The sequence below is a fragment of the Lepisosteus platostomus genome, chromosome 23 (assembly GCF_059453375.1).
Source record: "Lepisosteus platostomus isolate fLepPlt1 chromosome 23, fLepPlt1.hap1, whole genome shotgun sequence".
Lineage (NCBI taxonomy): Eukaryota > Metazoa > Chordata > Actinopteri > Semionotiformes > Lepisosteidae > Lepisosteus > Lepisosteus platostomus.
The window spans coordinates 5,025,434-5,041,023 of NC_142633.1; the positions used below are offsets into that span (position 1 = coordinate 5,025,434).

Genomic DNA, 15,590 nt, shown 5'->3' on the forward strand with positions numbered 1-15,590 from the left:
AGAGGAATCCTACTCTGTTGGGGCCCCTGAGCAAGGCCCTTAACCCCAACTGCTCCAGGGGTGCTATATAAATGGCTGACCCCGTGCTCTGACTCCAAGCTTCTCTTTCCCCATCTGTGTGTCTCATGAAGGAAAAGCTGGGGTATGTAAAAAGACATATTCCTAATACAAAAAATTGTATATGGCCAATAAAGTGATCTTATCTTATATTTGGGAAACTTTGTCAGTGCATTTTGAGGACTTTGAATACTTGGATCAAGTAACCTTAAAATGTATCAACAGTAATTATTGACACAACATTTCCACTTCCAGACAATTACTCCTTTTATCCTGTGCAGCCAATATGATTAAATTCACTGAGAGAAAAATGAACTGCCTCAGCCACAGTGAAGATATATGTTTTGAAAAATATAGCACACTTAAAAAATCGAGAAGAAGCTCTGCCTTATTTAGGAAACCACAATCAAGTGTTAAAAGAGCAAGATCCTGCTCTGCTTGTCACCAGAAGACATAAATAGGAGGAACTAGCTTTACTGCATTAGTGCCAGGGAGATACAGAACAGAGCTTGATGCAGAAATTAAGATGTCTATTGTTAAATAAAGGACCACAGTCTTTCTGCTTACTGGGTCAGCTCTGAAATCAGAAAGGTGGCGACATTATAAAACAGCTCAGTCCTAATTTCTTGAAATCCTTTTCTTTGAAGGGAAAGACATCTTTGTTGGCTGAAGTGGATCACAAAGACCAGACTTCCACCAAGAACAGCGCCCAGTCTACACAACAGTACAGCAGCTGCAGCTTGGACCTGTTGGGTTCGTACAGAGTGACTCTTAATGTACATCTCATTGATTTTAACTGTTGTTCTTGTTTGTTGGTAAAAGGCTTCTTTGTGATTCATAGAGGAGAGATGAAGAAGAAAATGCTATGGAAACTCTGACTGTGTAATATATATACATGGATGACAATTGTGAAATGTCTAGTGTTGAAATGATAAGGTGTTAAAAATGGCTTAACTAATGTTTCAGAGAAAAAGAAGACTCAAGACTCAAGACTGTCCTTAGATGTGCATTTTTTGAAGAGCCAATGGCAACATTTCAACCTAAGGTCTTCATTAGATGCTGCTAAAAAGGTTAAATAAATTACCATAAAAAAATTAAGAAAATCTTATTTCAAAACACCAAACGTCTAATGACATCACCAATCAGATAATCAATTGCAGCTAATATCTATACGAATACATAGATGAACATGATAAGTCTATTTAAACCAAGGCATCAAAGGTGAAACTACAACTTTTCAATGGTCTAATTATATAACAGTATGACCTTCAAAAGGATACACCCACTCTCAAATAATTTACAAATCGGTCATTTGAAAGTATCACTCATCAGAGAAAACAGTGCAATATAATAGCATACAGTACCATTACTGCACTAAAGTTAGGATCACATGTAACATCATCATAAAAATAATATATATAAATTATACTAAGATAATTACGGGCTAGGTAACACAATCTTCTTGGACCTTCTGAATTGTCCAGTAAAAATATTGAAAAGGCTGGCTAAAACTACTTCATGAGAAAATTTCTGAGAACTACCTAGATAACAATTAAAAGCCTATCAGATTGTGAAGAATAAACCATTTACAACTGAAAGAAATGGAAGCAACCGATAACATGTAAGGTATATTTAACCCCATTATTACCTGACCCCCAAATCGTTAACAGTTTAAAATTTGAAAACACAACCAACAGCGCATACTGAATGTAACACAGTTATTGTGCTGTGAAAATCCTGCAATAAAATACAAACCTTTTAATTTATAAGGGTTAATTTTAAGCTATGTAACTCTGTAAACTAGTCAGTTGTGAAAACAGTTATAATAAAAATAGTAAATTAATTTTACAGTATGTTCTTCAGCTTTTCTCAGATATTATACAGTGGTGTGAAAAAGTGTTTGCCCCCTTCCTGATTTCTTTTTTTTTTTTGCATGTTTGTCACACTGAAATGTTTCAGATCATCAAACAAATTGAAATATTAGACAAAGATAACACAAGTAAACACAAAATACAGTTTTTAAATGAAGGTTTTTATTATTAAGGGAAAAAAAAATCCAAACCTACATGGCCCTGTGTGAAAAAGTGATTGCCCCCTAAACCTAATAACTGGTTGGGCCACCCTTAGCAGCAACAACTGCAATCAAGCATTTGCGATAGCTGACAATGAGTCTTTTACAGCGCTGTGGAGGAATTTTGGCCCACTCATCTTTGCAGAGTTGTTGCAATTCAGCCACATTGGAGGGTTTTCGAGCCTTAGCCGCTTTTTTAAGGTCATGCCACAACATCTCAATTGGATTCAGGTCAGGACTTTGACTAGGCCACTCCAAAGTCTCCATTTTGTTTTTCTTAAGCCATTCAGAGGTGGACTTGCTGGTGTGTTTTGGATCATTGTCCTGCTGCAGAACCCAAATGCGCTTCAGCTTGAGGTCACGAACAGATGGCCGGACATTCTCCTATTGAGTTGTGAAAATCGTTATGATAAAAAATAGTAAATAAATTGTATGATATGTTCTTCAGCTTTTAAAGCTTATACCTACGACAAAAAATAGTCTTCAAAAACATGGGTGTTCAATAAGCCCCATGTTTTTGTTCCCTTGAAGGCTAAAGACACGTCTCTCCCACTGGAGTGCAGTGAAGTCAGTGGTCCTCAGGCCTGGTTCTGAAGAATCCCTGTGTTTGTCAATAATCTACTTGTCGGTTTAGAATTTTTCTCCCCTCAATACTTCAAAAATACACCAATTGAAGTGCATTATTTCACCTCCAGCACACAGAACCTTATGCCATCTCTCCTCAGCTTGCTAATTAAGAACAAGCTCCCTTATTTCAGAATACACAGATCTCAACAGGTGACCATGAACAGACACAGGTGGGAATGACGCTGTATCACACAACTCCCACAGTGAGTCATTCCAATATTTCAGCTCACACACATGAATAAGGGCATCGCTGATTAACACAGGGTTCAAACTGATTACAAATCTCATTCAGCTCATTAAGAGCTGAAAGCATTTTTTTAAAGTTCTGACAAAGAAAATTGAACAAATGATTTGTAACAAAGACCTCGATGAGAGCAAAACAAGATGATTCAGGGGTTACCCAGAACTAGGATTGAGAACAAATAAATTAAGTAATTCTAGACTTCCTTAATTTTAAAATTAATTTACAAACTCAAAAGAAACAGCTATTAGATAAAACAATGAAAGGCTGTTACACTAAATGAAGATAATCCCCAAATTTATGTCAGACCAAGAAAGCGATCAGCTTAATTCATTGTTCATTGTTCAAGCATGTAGGACTGAAATTCTTTCCTTCTGTATTTCCCACAGATCTTGAGTACAAGGAGACATGGTGAAGATGGTGATAATGGGCCTTGCCTTGCTGGCACTTCTGCACTGTGCTGTCCAGCAAGCTTGCTACTATCAGAACCAACATGGCTATGACAGCTTCAGAAGCAAACATATTCTAGGTTCCAAACCAACCAACAATAGGGGATGGAGTAGTTTAATGCACCAGAGAAGACTGTGTCACAGGAAATTAAACTCCTTTATCACTAACGGCACTTCAGAAGTGATCAGGGTGTGCCAGAATGAAGGACGGAGAGTCAATCTTAATAATCTGTGTAAAAGTATTAGACGGTTTGAAGTCTGTGAAGTGAAAAAGAGAACAAACACACGATGTTCCTACAGAGCCAAGTGTAAATACAGGAAAATCATTCTCGGCTGTGACTTGAAAGACAATACATGTAAACCTGTGCATTATGAAGGAAGACCATACACTGTCCCAAGGGGAGCTCCTTTATGCCACTGAAGTAAAATTCCCCTCACAGGTCAGTCCAGGCACTAGGATTAGGACCTGTGACAGGTATACATACAACACAAGAACAAGCAAATGTCTCACTTTATTTTTCTTGCATTACGCATAACAGTATCCTGTCAGTTTCCACCAAGCATCATTTCCTTTCCAAAAATGTTCAAATACTATATGCATACATTTTTTTTAATTTACTTGAGATTTGAATTAATTAACCGTCAGTATGGTGTAGAACAGGGGCAGCCAGTGGCAGTGCTTCAACGTCGCATTTCGGTCCCGTTTTCATTCCTCTCAGACCTTAAAGAATCAGAACAGAAGAGAGGTTGAAGAAGAGTGGAGGCCACATGGTCACCAACAGTGGTGCTGTAGGTTGACACATCTCTTCAAAGCTGCAGCAGCTGAAGAGCTACAGATGGAGAAGCTGGTGAATTGGCCTTTGAGCCACTCAAGAGCCACCACTTACTGCAGGTGGTTAAGAGCTGAGCTGAGCTTTGATCCAGTCTAGTGGTTGCCTGTCCTGGTCCTGGTGCCCCACACACCTCCATCAGATCATTGAAGCCTTGATTGATCTAAGAATTGACTTTATTGGAATATTTGTAATTTGTTGCTAGTCGCAAGTTTGGGATTTTATTTTACTTACAAAACACAATGGGCAAAGCAACAATGTGTTAAAGAGCTGGGAACAAACAGTTCAGATTAATCTGAATTATTATCAAGTCAGAGATGGGTTTGATTGTGTTACTAGAGGCTCAGCTGCAGCAAAAACCAGCAGGTGTATGGGTAACCAGAACTGGGAACCAATGATCAAGAACATTTGGTAGTTAACAGATAATTGATCCAGGAATTGCATCCAGGCATCCATATAGATCATGTCCATTAATTGAACTAATTAAGAATAACAATCAGTTGTGTTTTAATCATGTGCTGCTTCCGTTCAGCAGTGCCAAAACCTGCAGGCCTGGAGCTGCCTGTCCCTGATCTACAATCTGCAGTATTACTGTGTCTTTTGTTTTATCCTTCTTATTGTATCTTTTTGACCAATTTTGTGCACTTTTCTCTTACCTTTTGAGTATTGACTCTTAAGTGATTGATTGTACTGCTGTTTCTTGAATAAAGACTTTGCTTTGACTGCAATAAGCCTCCACTGCCTTCTTGTCCACATCTTGTTGACAACATTGTTCATGAAACAACCATCTACATGAAACTATATCTACTGTATAGTCACATACTGTGTCCTCCGATCTCTACAAATGTTAATTATAATTATAATTATAATTATGACTTTGATTAATTATAAACTGGGAGTTTCAAGTTTATTTCCTGTATGGCTGGAATATATCTTAATTGGTCTAATTACCATTACTTGTTAATTATTGTAATTAATTTCAATTGCTATTGATAATCTTTCATGAATTAAATTTGGGTTTTGAAGAATTTGCTTGTTAGTAGCAAATACAAGTCAGTGACTAAACCACCAAGTATTGGGAGAAGCTCAGTTAGAATATGAGTCTTCATTTTTATAATTTGATGTTAAAAACGTGGCCTTGTAGTCAGTGAGAATTGTGTGCCCTAGGCGTGCCCTAGCAGTTGACAAACCCTGCCTAAACCTTGACGGGTTCTCCATTCTGTCTCTCCTCCTGTCCTACACTTTCTGATCTCTACACGAGACTTCCTCTACTAGCTTGGCATTCACTCTCAGTCTTTCCGCTGTAGGCTTTGGCTTTGGTCTTGTAATAGACTCTTTAGAAATGAAACCAGCTCTAATCAGCTTGCTTGCATATCATCTCAACGAAAGAGTCTTTTAACACCTATTTATACATCAGCACCATGACACCAAGAATCCACCCACCATCCATTTTCTAATCACTCTATCCAATCCCGGGTCACAGGGGAGCTGGAGCCAATCCCAGCAAGGAAAGTGTGCCAGGCGGGATACACCCTGGATGGGACACCAGCTCATCACAGGACACACTGAGGCACAGACACTGACACAAACACATGTCTCTGGAATACGGGATGGACCCTAAGAATTTCCTGTTTAATTCCTACAAGTTTCAATTAGATGCAAACATTATTATTCTGTTGCTGTCCTTTCTTATCAATCCAGGTGTCCAGCTGGTTGTGTTGGTACACATGGCTTTCAACTCCTTTCAGATTGACCGTCCCCGTTATAGACCTCTGCAATCCTCTCAAGCCTCGGTTTGCCCTGGGGGGAAGGATAACTGACACGGCTCACTGTTAGAGGTCCTCAGAGAACCAGGAATTCGATTCGGCTCTCACCTCCTTGACAGCAAGTACAAGATCATTGCCAGCAGCCCCTCCCACTCAGAGGAGCAACGATACAGGATAACCATGATTCTTTGTTCATTACAGAACCTTGCCTATAGCTCCCCAGCCAGGGCTCAATTGTTTGTTTCAGTCCCAGAAAGTAAATTGTATTTCTGTCCCAGAGAGAGATTATATTCTACTCCTGAGCCACACAAACTCACCTTAAATTTTTTTTTTTCTCACAGTGACCTCGTGCTGGTCCTCTACCCCTGTCAAAGAGACATTGATTCAACCCTGCGACTGCTGCTGCACCTCTCAAACCCCACACTGTGACACTCATAGCTGCTCACTGCTGACTGTGGGAGCATGTGTCCTTGTGTCAGTTTGGTCAGTCTGTGGTCACTGAGCCTCATAAAACAAAGGCATCCTCTCTCATCCTAGCGTTAATACCGCATCAGCAGGGTCCGCTTGTCGGCACTCCCGTCTCCATTTGGTGGTTTGATCCAAATCTTTGAGCTGATGTTGCCATTAAATGCGACCGAGAATACTCCAACCAGCGTGTCGCTCCGCCTGCCGTCAGAGTGGGGGGGGGGGGGAGGAGAACAAAGTAATGTAGCCAATTCATAGAGGGGGATTATTAGGAGCACCCCCTGCTGGCCTCACTAACTAAACAAAGGCATCCTGACAAGGACTAAATCTCCTTCTCTAAACAGATACTGTAGTAACAGGTAAATGACCAGGGAGACAAGAAGGCCACTGAGCTCTGCCTTCACCTACGCATTTTGTATGCTCATGCAGAACAAAATGTCTCCATACATACTGGGCGGTGCCCCATCACACAGTATGACAATGACCCAAACGACACAGCCAGTGCAAAGTGAAAATTCCTATACTATGTAAATCTCCAGACTTAAATGTTTTTTAACATGATTTTTTTTTCTTCAGCAAGATCAGAACACCCCAAAATAGTGAAGAACTGAAAGTGACCTCTGCAATATATCTCAAATAATTACACAAAGTGTTAGATAAGCTCACAGGCTACATGCAGTTATTGCCACAAAAGTAATATGCTTTCTTCAACTTTTACTTGAAGTCAATCTATCCTAATCCTAGCAGTACGGCCACTTGAAATTACTGAGTTGAATGCATAGTATGTTTGTTCTAATATGATAAGTATATGCATGGAATTAAAAATTAAAATGATTAATTGTATTAATCATTCACATTAATCAAAAATACAAATATCTTGACTGCAAAGCAACATTAAGTTTTGACCCTGCCTTCCCAATACTATTGTAGGGCACTGTATACTCTGTACTTTGTCGAAAGAAATCCATAGTATGTCAGACTGTAATGTTAATCAATCAGTATTGTTACCTGCTGATTCTGTTATAGTTTTATTGTTCATCAGTTTAATTTAGATATACTGTATGGTAGACTCTGAACCTTGATAGAAATAATGAGGCCCAGATGGATGAAGAAATATTCAGTTAATGCACTTTTTCATTATGTATGCCTCTAAAAATGACAACCAGTTTGAAAATGCATGTCCTTGATTTACTCCACAGAAATCACGATCAGTTTCTCATTACATGATTAAAGAAAAAATAGAATCACCCTAAAGGTGACAATACCATTTTCATCCCATCATGTCAGTGAGGCAAGCCAGCTGTAGGGAGGATGGTAGTTACAGATGACTTGCCACTAGAGGTCACTACCTCTGTTATCTATGAATAAATTCATACAAGGCACATTGTGTATTTATAGAATTTATATAAGTGGTTAATTAGAGGGTAAGATACACAGTTTCATATTGGGATTAGACTAATATATATCGTATACCACTCACAGTGGTAGTTGGGTGTTGGGGTATTTTAGAGCATGTCTTGTTGGTCTATGTGGCAAATAAGGACTCTGTACACTGCATTTTATTATTCATGATGAGATCCGTGTTCTCAGCCCTCAAGATCCACCTACAAATTTGGAGACATGTCCCCAGCACAAAGGTGAGAATGACTCGGTTTGTCACATTTATTGTATTACATTGTGTATTACATTCAGGGCGGAGCAGTGGCTCTGTTGTTAAGGATCTGTGCCCGTGGCTGGAAGGCTGGTTCAAATCCCATGGCTGGTAGAGGAATCCTACTCCATTGGGCCCCTGACCAAGGCCCTTAACCCCAACTGCTCCAGGGGTGCTGTGTAAATGGCTGACCCTGTGCTCCGACCCCAAATTTCTCTCCCTGTCTGTGTGACTCATGGAGAGCAATCTGGGGTATGTGAAAAGACAAATTCCTAATGCAAGAAATTGTATATGGCAAATAAAGTGATCTTATCTTATCTCATTATTTTGTATTATGGTGATGTGCATAAAGGATTATTTTTTAGCAGCTTCTCTTATACATCCGAGATCAGTATATATTGTGCAACTCCAGCTTCATCAGGCCTACTCTGCAACCAGAATAGTTTGTTGCAAAAGATCTTGCTTATGAGGAAGCGCCACACTTGTGTTCATCTGAAAGAGAAGCTACAGTTGCTGATCTTCAGTGATACTATGTGAATGTTACAACATCCCTACAGTGTAGTGTGATCCTGCTTTGACCACAGTCGAGACCTATCGCATTTAGGAAATTCAACACTGGAAACAAAGCCACAACACAAATAATGACAGCACTATACCCTGATTAACTTACAAAAATAAACTACTTGTTTTTGAGAGATAGAATTTACACTGAACTGATCCATGTATGTCTATTTAGAAAATCAACTTTGATGTATTTTGAATTGCATAGTTGTATCAGTTCCTGCTCTCTCTATATTTATTCTACAATAATTGACCATGTTTAATCTTGTTAACTACATGATTTCTTAAACTAATGGGTTTATACAAAAAATATTTTCATACCCTGGTGGTATGTCAAGCCTGCTGTTCAATTTACATTCCCCGTTTGTTCAAATCTGGTGTGAGGGGTGGTAATGTGATGGAGCAGGCTGAGGCTTAGTTAAAACCTCTTCCTTCACTGCAGTAAAGTGGACACCAGCCTTGACTGACTGATTGGGCTCCTGTGGAATGGAATTCCACAGGCAGGAAAGTGATCAGCTGATTGGCCCTGTGCTTTAACTGGACATTGCTCAGCAGTAACAGCAGTCAGTATAACAGCAGTCAGGTGCAGAGGTCATAAGAGCTGCATCTAAGCTTCTGTTGTTCAGGGAGGGTGTGTGTTTTAATAGATTATTGAATTATTGAAAGTTTAGATAGCACAGGAGTTTTTCTTCAAATGCCAGCAGCCATATCACCCTGCAACTCACAACTGGCAACCCACTGAAGCTAACCAGGTGTGAGCCTGGTCGGTACCTGGATGGGAGACCTCCTGGGAAAAACTAGGGTTACTGCTGGAAGAGGTGTTAGTGAGGCCAGCAGGGGGTGCTCACCCTGCGGTCCAGGTGGGTCCTAAGGCCCCAGTATAGTGACGGGGACACTATACTGTAAATAAGTGCTGTCCTTCAGATGAGCCATAAAACCGAGGTCCTGACTCTCTGTGGTCATTAAAAATCCCAGGGTGTTTCTTGAAAAGAGTAGGCGTGTAACCCCGGCGTCCTGGCCAAATTTTCCATGCCTCCTAATAATCCCCCTCTATGAATTGGCTACATTACTTTGTTCTCCTCCCCCCCCTCCCACTCAGATGGCAGGTGGAGCGACGCGCCGGTTGGAGTATTTCTTAGTCGCAGTTAATGTCAACGTCAGCTCAAAGATTTGGTTCAAACCACCAAATGGAAACGGGCGTGCCGACAAGCGGACCCTGCTGATGCGGGATTAACGCTAGGAAAGAGAGAGAGGAGTGTTTCTTCAACTCCTGTGCTTAAACATCAGCAGCCAGCTGGCAGTGCTAACCCATTTTAGGCTTGAGAAGTTTGAGACAATGAAGGCTTGCAAGGATTTTGTTAGGCATTGGATTTAGTTAAAAAAAGAGATACAGAGTATAGCATTTGTTTTTCTAGTGTGTACTGTATTCCTGGATTTATTACAATTTTCAGGAATCTCTTAGGAGTAGTAGACTAGTACTAGTAGTTGTAAACTGGGTGCTAAAGGGTAAGGCATGTCAGTAAGTCTCAAAAATCATGGAACACATATCTTCCAGTGAAGGGAAGACTAGTTGTGGAAGGGTAAGCCCAGCTGAGCGTGCCAGGGGTCCTGGAGTAGGAATGGGACAGGTTTGTCCCTTTCATCCACACCCCTATCTGATGAAGACCAAACTCACAATGGCTCTGATCTTTATAGAGGATGGGCCTTCCCCCCCACAGCCTCCACGCTGTACCAAATTTTTTATACAGATGATTCTAATTATTCTCATAATTGAACCGTTGAAACTATGGATTCACTTTTTCACATCCAATATTTTTTAAGACGGTTTTATTTCAAGAAGGATTTTCTGGTAAAAACTGAAATTTCCATTATCTTTTCAGGCTTTTTTTCAGCACTGTGTGTGCATTTATGCATATTTATTTAAATGTATCTAATAATCAAAATTCATGTGTGCACTGTTGCTTTATTAAAATGATTAAAAAACTGGAGGACCTCAAATTATTAAACCCTTAGGTACCTACCAGATTGGTTGATAATAAAAGGATCACATCTAGTCATTTCTTGGAAAAAAAGGTATTAAGTTATCAGATTCAAGAATATGGCTGGGTAGCTTGTTCCATACTCCCCCAACACTATGTAGAGACATGTCTCCTGTTCTCATTTTTAAATACGCTTCAACAAAGTTGCTTATATCCTCTGGTTTATTTGGAGAAATGCATTGGACAAACTTTTTTTAGTGTATTTGAGGATTTTTAATACTTTGTCACCTCAAATTATGTTGATTGTTACTATTGACACGCAGTGCAACACAAAACTTTCTCTTTCAGATAAATCAGCATCTTTTGTTCAATTATTCCTTTTATTCTGTGAAGCAGTACTGAAGAAATCCAGTAAGAGAAACAAACTACCTCAGTCACAGCAAAGTGAAGATAATAAAATACACTTCACTTGACAATTTAAGAAGCAGTTTTGCCTTTAGGAAACAACAACAGTGTGTTAAAGAATGATATCTAATCAAACTCAATATCAAGATGCTGCTCTGCTTGTCACTATAAAATGCAAATAAGAGGAACTTCAAGCCACACATCTCTAGAGACAGGGAGAGAGGTAAATACAGTAACTTGGTGCAGACAGTAAGACATCTGTTCTTCTATAAGACACATTCTTTTTAGTTTATAGGTAAAAGCTAAGTATTATCAGCTCTGAAGTCAAAAAGGTTGTATTATAAAACAGTCCTAATTTCTTGAAGTCCTTTTCTTTGAAGGGAAAGACATCTTTGTTGGCTGAAGTGGATCACAAAGACCAGACCCTCCACCAAGAACAGCGCCCAGTCTACACAACAGTACAACAGCTGCAGCTTGGACCTGTTGGGTTCGTATAGAGTGACTCTTAATGTACATCTCATTGATTTTAATTGTTCTTCTTGTTTGTTGTTAAAAGACTTCTTTGTGTTTCACAGAGGAGAGATGAAGATGAAAATGTACAGTACTAATTTAATTTAGGCCTAATGGAAACTGTTTACAGTATAATATATGCACAGGCTTATGAGAAATGTCTAGTGTTGAAATAAGGTGTTCAAAAATAACTTTAAGTGCCTTGCTGCAACCTTGTTGTGAAAGGCACTATATAAAAATCAATTGAATAGGATTTTAAAATTGCTGTACTCAAATAATGTTTCAGAGAAAATGAAAACTACACACCTAAGACATTACTTAGATGTGTATTTTATGTTGAGGCAATTAAAACAGTTAAATCTAAGATCCTCCTTTATATGCAGCGAAAAATGAAGTACTGAATGAATTAAATAAATAGGAACAAGTAATAGGTTTATTCCATGCTGAAAAGAGAAGAAAGAAAACACAATGTTTCGGCTGTGGAGCCTTCTTCGGGTGAGACCAGTGTCTTTTCAGCATGGAATAAACCTATTGCTTTTTCCTTTGCAGCCTACGCATGCTGACAGAGCTACCCACCTGAATTAAATAAATTACTATTGAAAAAGTTCAGAATGGCAGAAAATCGTTGCTGCCTATTTGAATTCACCAAACATCTCAAGATTAATGACATCACAAATCAAATAATTGATAGCATCCAGTATCTATACGAATCCATTTAAAACATTATTCACCAGACACAGATCAATATGATTAGTCAATTCAAAGCACGTCATCCAAAGGTGACATAAGAACTTTTCAAAGATACTATATAATTATATAACATTATGGATATTATGGATATAACAATAAGGATACACCCACTCAAATCATTTCCAAATCCAAAATGCATTTGAAAATATCACTCATCAGAGAAACAGTGCAATATAATAGCATACCATCACTGCACTAAAGTGAAGAACAAAAACTAACGTAAAGAACAAAGCTAACATGTTGACAGTCAGTGCCAAAGCAGAACCATATGAATTGTCCAATAAGGATGTCGAAAAGGCTAGTGGATAAATAATGAGAAGTGATAGCACATAGGCCAGGGTATATTTGCACCTTGTATTGTCTGAATACCCAAATCTGTAAGTTTAAAATTGGAAATTATAATCAACAGCTCTTACTGAATGCAATACAAAGAGTTATAATTTTGCAGTGAAAAAAATCCTGCAATAAAATATCAGCTTTTTAATCTAAAAGGCTTATTTTAACCTATTGAGTTGTGAAAATCATTATGATAAAAAATAGTAAATAAATTGTATGATGTTAATAAATTGTATGTTTTTCAGCTTTTAAAGCTTATAACTATGATAAAAAATAGTCTTCAAAAACATGGGTATTCAATAAGCCCCATGTTTTTTTTCCCTTGAAGGCTAAAGACAAGTCTCTCCCACTGGAGTGCAGTGAAGTCGGTGGTCCTCAGGCCTGGTTCTGAAGAATCCCTGTGTTTGTCAATAATCTACTTGTCGGTTTAGAATTTTTCTGCCCTCAATACTTCAAAAATACACCAATTAAAGTGCATTATTTCACCTCCAGCACACAGAACCTTATGCCATCTCTCCTCAGCTTGCTAATTAAGAACAAGCTCCCTTATTTCAGAATACACAGATCTTAATAGGTGACCATGAACAGACACAGGTGGGAATGACGCTGTATCACACAACTCCCACAGTGAGTCATTCCAATATTTCAGCTCACACACATGAATAAGGGCATCGCTGATTAACACAGGGTTCGAACTGATTTCAAATCTCATTCAGCTCGTTAAGAGCAGAAAGCATTTTTTTAAAGTTCTGACAAAGAAAATTGAACAAATGATTTGTAACAAAGACCTCGATGAGAGCAAAACAAGATGATTCAGGGGTTACCCAGAACTAGGATTGAGAACAAATAAATTAAGTAATTCTAGACTTCCTTAATTTTAAAATTAATTTACAATCTCAGAAGAAACGGCTATTAGATAAAACAATGAAAGGCTGTTACACTAAATGAAGATAATCCCCAAATTTATGTCAGACCAAGAAAGCGATCAGCTTAATTCATTGTTCATTGTTCAAGCATGTAGGACTGAAATTCTTTCCTTCTGTATTTCCCACAGATCTTGAGTACAAGGAGACATGGTGAAGTTGGTGATAATGGGCCTTGCCTTGCTGGCACTTCTGCACTGTGCTGTCCAGCAAGCTTGCTACTATCAGAACCAACATGGCTATGACAGCTTCAGAATAAAACATATTCTAGGTTCCAAACCAACCAACAATAGGGGATGGAGTAGTTTAATGCACCAGAGAAGACTGTGTCACAGGAAATTAAACTCCTTTATCACTAACGGCACTTCAGAAGTGATCAGGGTGTGCCAGAATGAAGGACGGAGAGTCAATCTTAATAATCTGTGTAAAAGTATTAGACGGTTTGAAGTCTGTGAAGTGAAAAAGAGAACAAACACACGATGTTCCTACAGAGCCAAGTGTAAATACAGGAAAATCATTCTCGGCTGTGACTTGAAAGACAATACATGTAAACCTGTGCATTATGAAGGAAGACCATACACTGTCCCAAGGGGAGCTCCTTTATGCCACTGAAGTAAAATTCCCCTCACAGGGCAGTCCAGGCGCTAGGAGTAGGACCTGTGACAGGCATACATACAACACAATAACTTTTTTTTTCTTGCACTGGGCAAAACAGTATCCTGTCAATTTCCATCAAGCTTCATTTCCTTTCCAAAAATGTTCAAATACTATATGCATACATTTTTTTTTAAATTTACTTAAGATTTGAATCAATTGACCGTCAGTATAGTGTAGAACAGGGCCAGCCAGTGGCAGTGCTTCAGCATCACATTTCAGTCTGGTTTTCATTCCTCTCAGACCTTAAAGAATCAGAACAGAAGAAGAGAGCTTGAAGAAGAGTGGAGGCCACATGGTCACCTACAGCGGTGCTGCGTCTGCAGGTTGATACGTCTCTTCAAAGCTGCAGCAGTTGAAGAGCTGCAGAGGGAGAAGCTGGTGAATTGGCCTTCAAGCCACTCAAGAGCTTATTTACTGCAGGTGGTTAAGAGCTGAGCTGAGCTGAGCTTTGATCCAGTCCAGTGGTTGCCTGTCCTGGTCCTGGTGCCCCACACACCTCCATCAGATCATTGAAGCCTTGATTGATCTAGTGAAGTAGTGGCTTCATTGGAATATTTGTAATTTGTTACTTGTCACAAGTTAGGGATTTTATTTCACTTACTAAACACAATGGTCAAAGCTCCAACATGTTAAAGAGCTGGGAACAAACAGTTCAGATTAATCTGAATTATTATCAAGTCAGAGATGGGTTTGATTGTGTTACAAGAGGCTCGGCTGCAACAAAAACCAGCAGGTGTGTGGGTAACCAGAACTGGGAACCACTGATCTAGAATATTTGGTAGTTAACAGATAATTGATCCAGGAATTGCATCCAGGCATCCATATAGATCATGTCCATTAATTGAACTAATTAAGAATAACAATCAGTTGTGTTTTAATCATGTGCTGCTGCTGTTCAGCAGTGCCAAAACCTGCAGGACTGGAGCTGCCTGTCCCTGATTTACAATCTGCAGTATTACTGTATCTTTTGTTTTATCCTTCTTATTGTATCTTTTTAACCAATTCTGTGCACTTTTCTCTTGCCTTTTGAGCAGTGACTCTTAAGTGATTGAGTGTGCGGTTGTTCCTTAAAATAAAGACTTTGCTTTGACTGCAATAAGCCTCCACCGCCTTCTTGTCCACATCTTTAGAACGTTGTTCATGAGACAACCATCTTTGTTATCTGGTCTCTTTTTTAGGACCCAACTGTATCTATAGTCACATACACTCTGATCCTTACAAATGCTAATTATAATTATGACTTTGATTAATTATTAACTTTACTAATTATCATTACTTGTCAATTATTATAATTAAAACAATGATATCATTA

The 15,590-nt window shown here is 38.9% G+C and overlaps 2 long non-coding RNA genes across 3 annotated transcripts; both read left to right on the top strand.

The window, feature by feature from the left end:
- The first annotated feature begins 546 nt into the window (after nt 1–546).
- Nucleotides 547–3,413, top strand: LOC148641886 (uncharacterized). Its single transcript, XR_015929637.1, has 3 exons — nt 547–810; nt 1,024–1,127; nt 3,386–3,413. It is a non-coding gene; the product is annotated as an uncharacterized LOC148641886 (long non-coding RNA).
- Nucleotides 3,414–11,309: 7,896 nt separating this feature from the next.
- Nucleotides 11,310–15,377, top strand: LOC148641887 (uncharacterized). Of its 2 annotated transcripts, XR_015929624.1 has the most exons (3): nt 11,310–11,351; nt 11,483–11,589; nt 13,753–15,377. It is a non-coding gene; the product is annotated as an uncharacterized LOC148641887 (long non-coding RNA). The 2 variants fall into 2 exon arrangements; XR_015929623.1 differs by lacking the exon at nt 11,310–11,351 and having other exon boundaries at nt 11,404–11,589.
- The last annotated feature ends 213 nt before the right edge of the window (nt 15,378–15,590 follow it).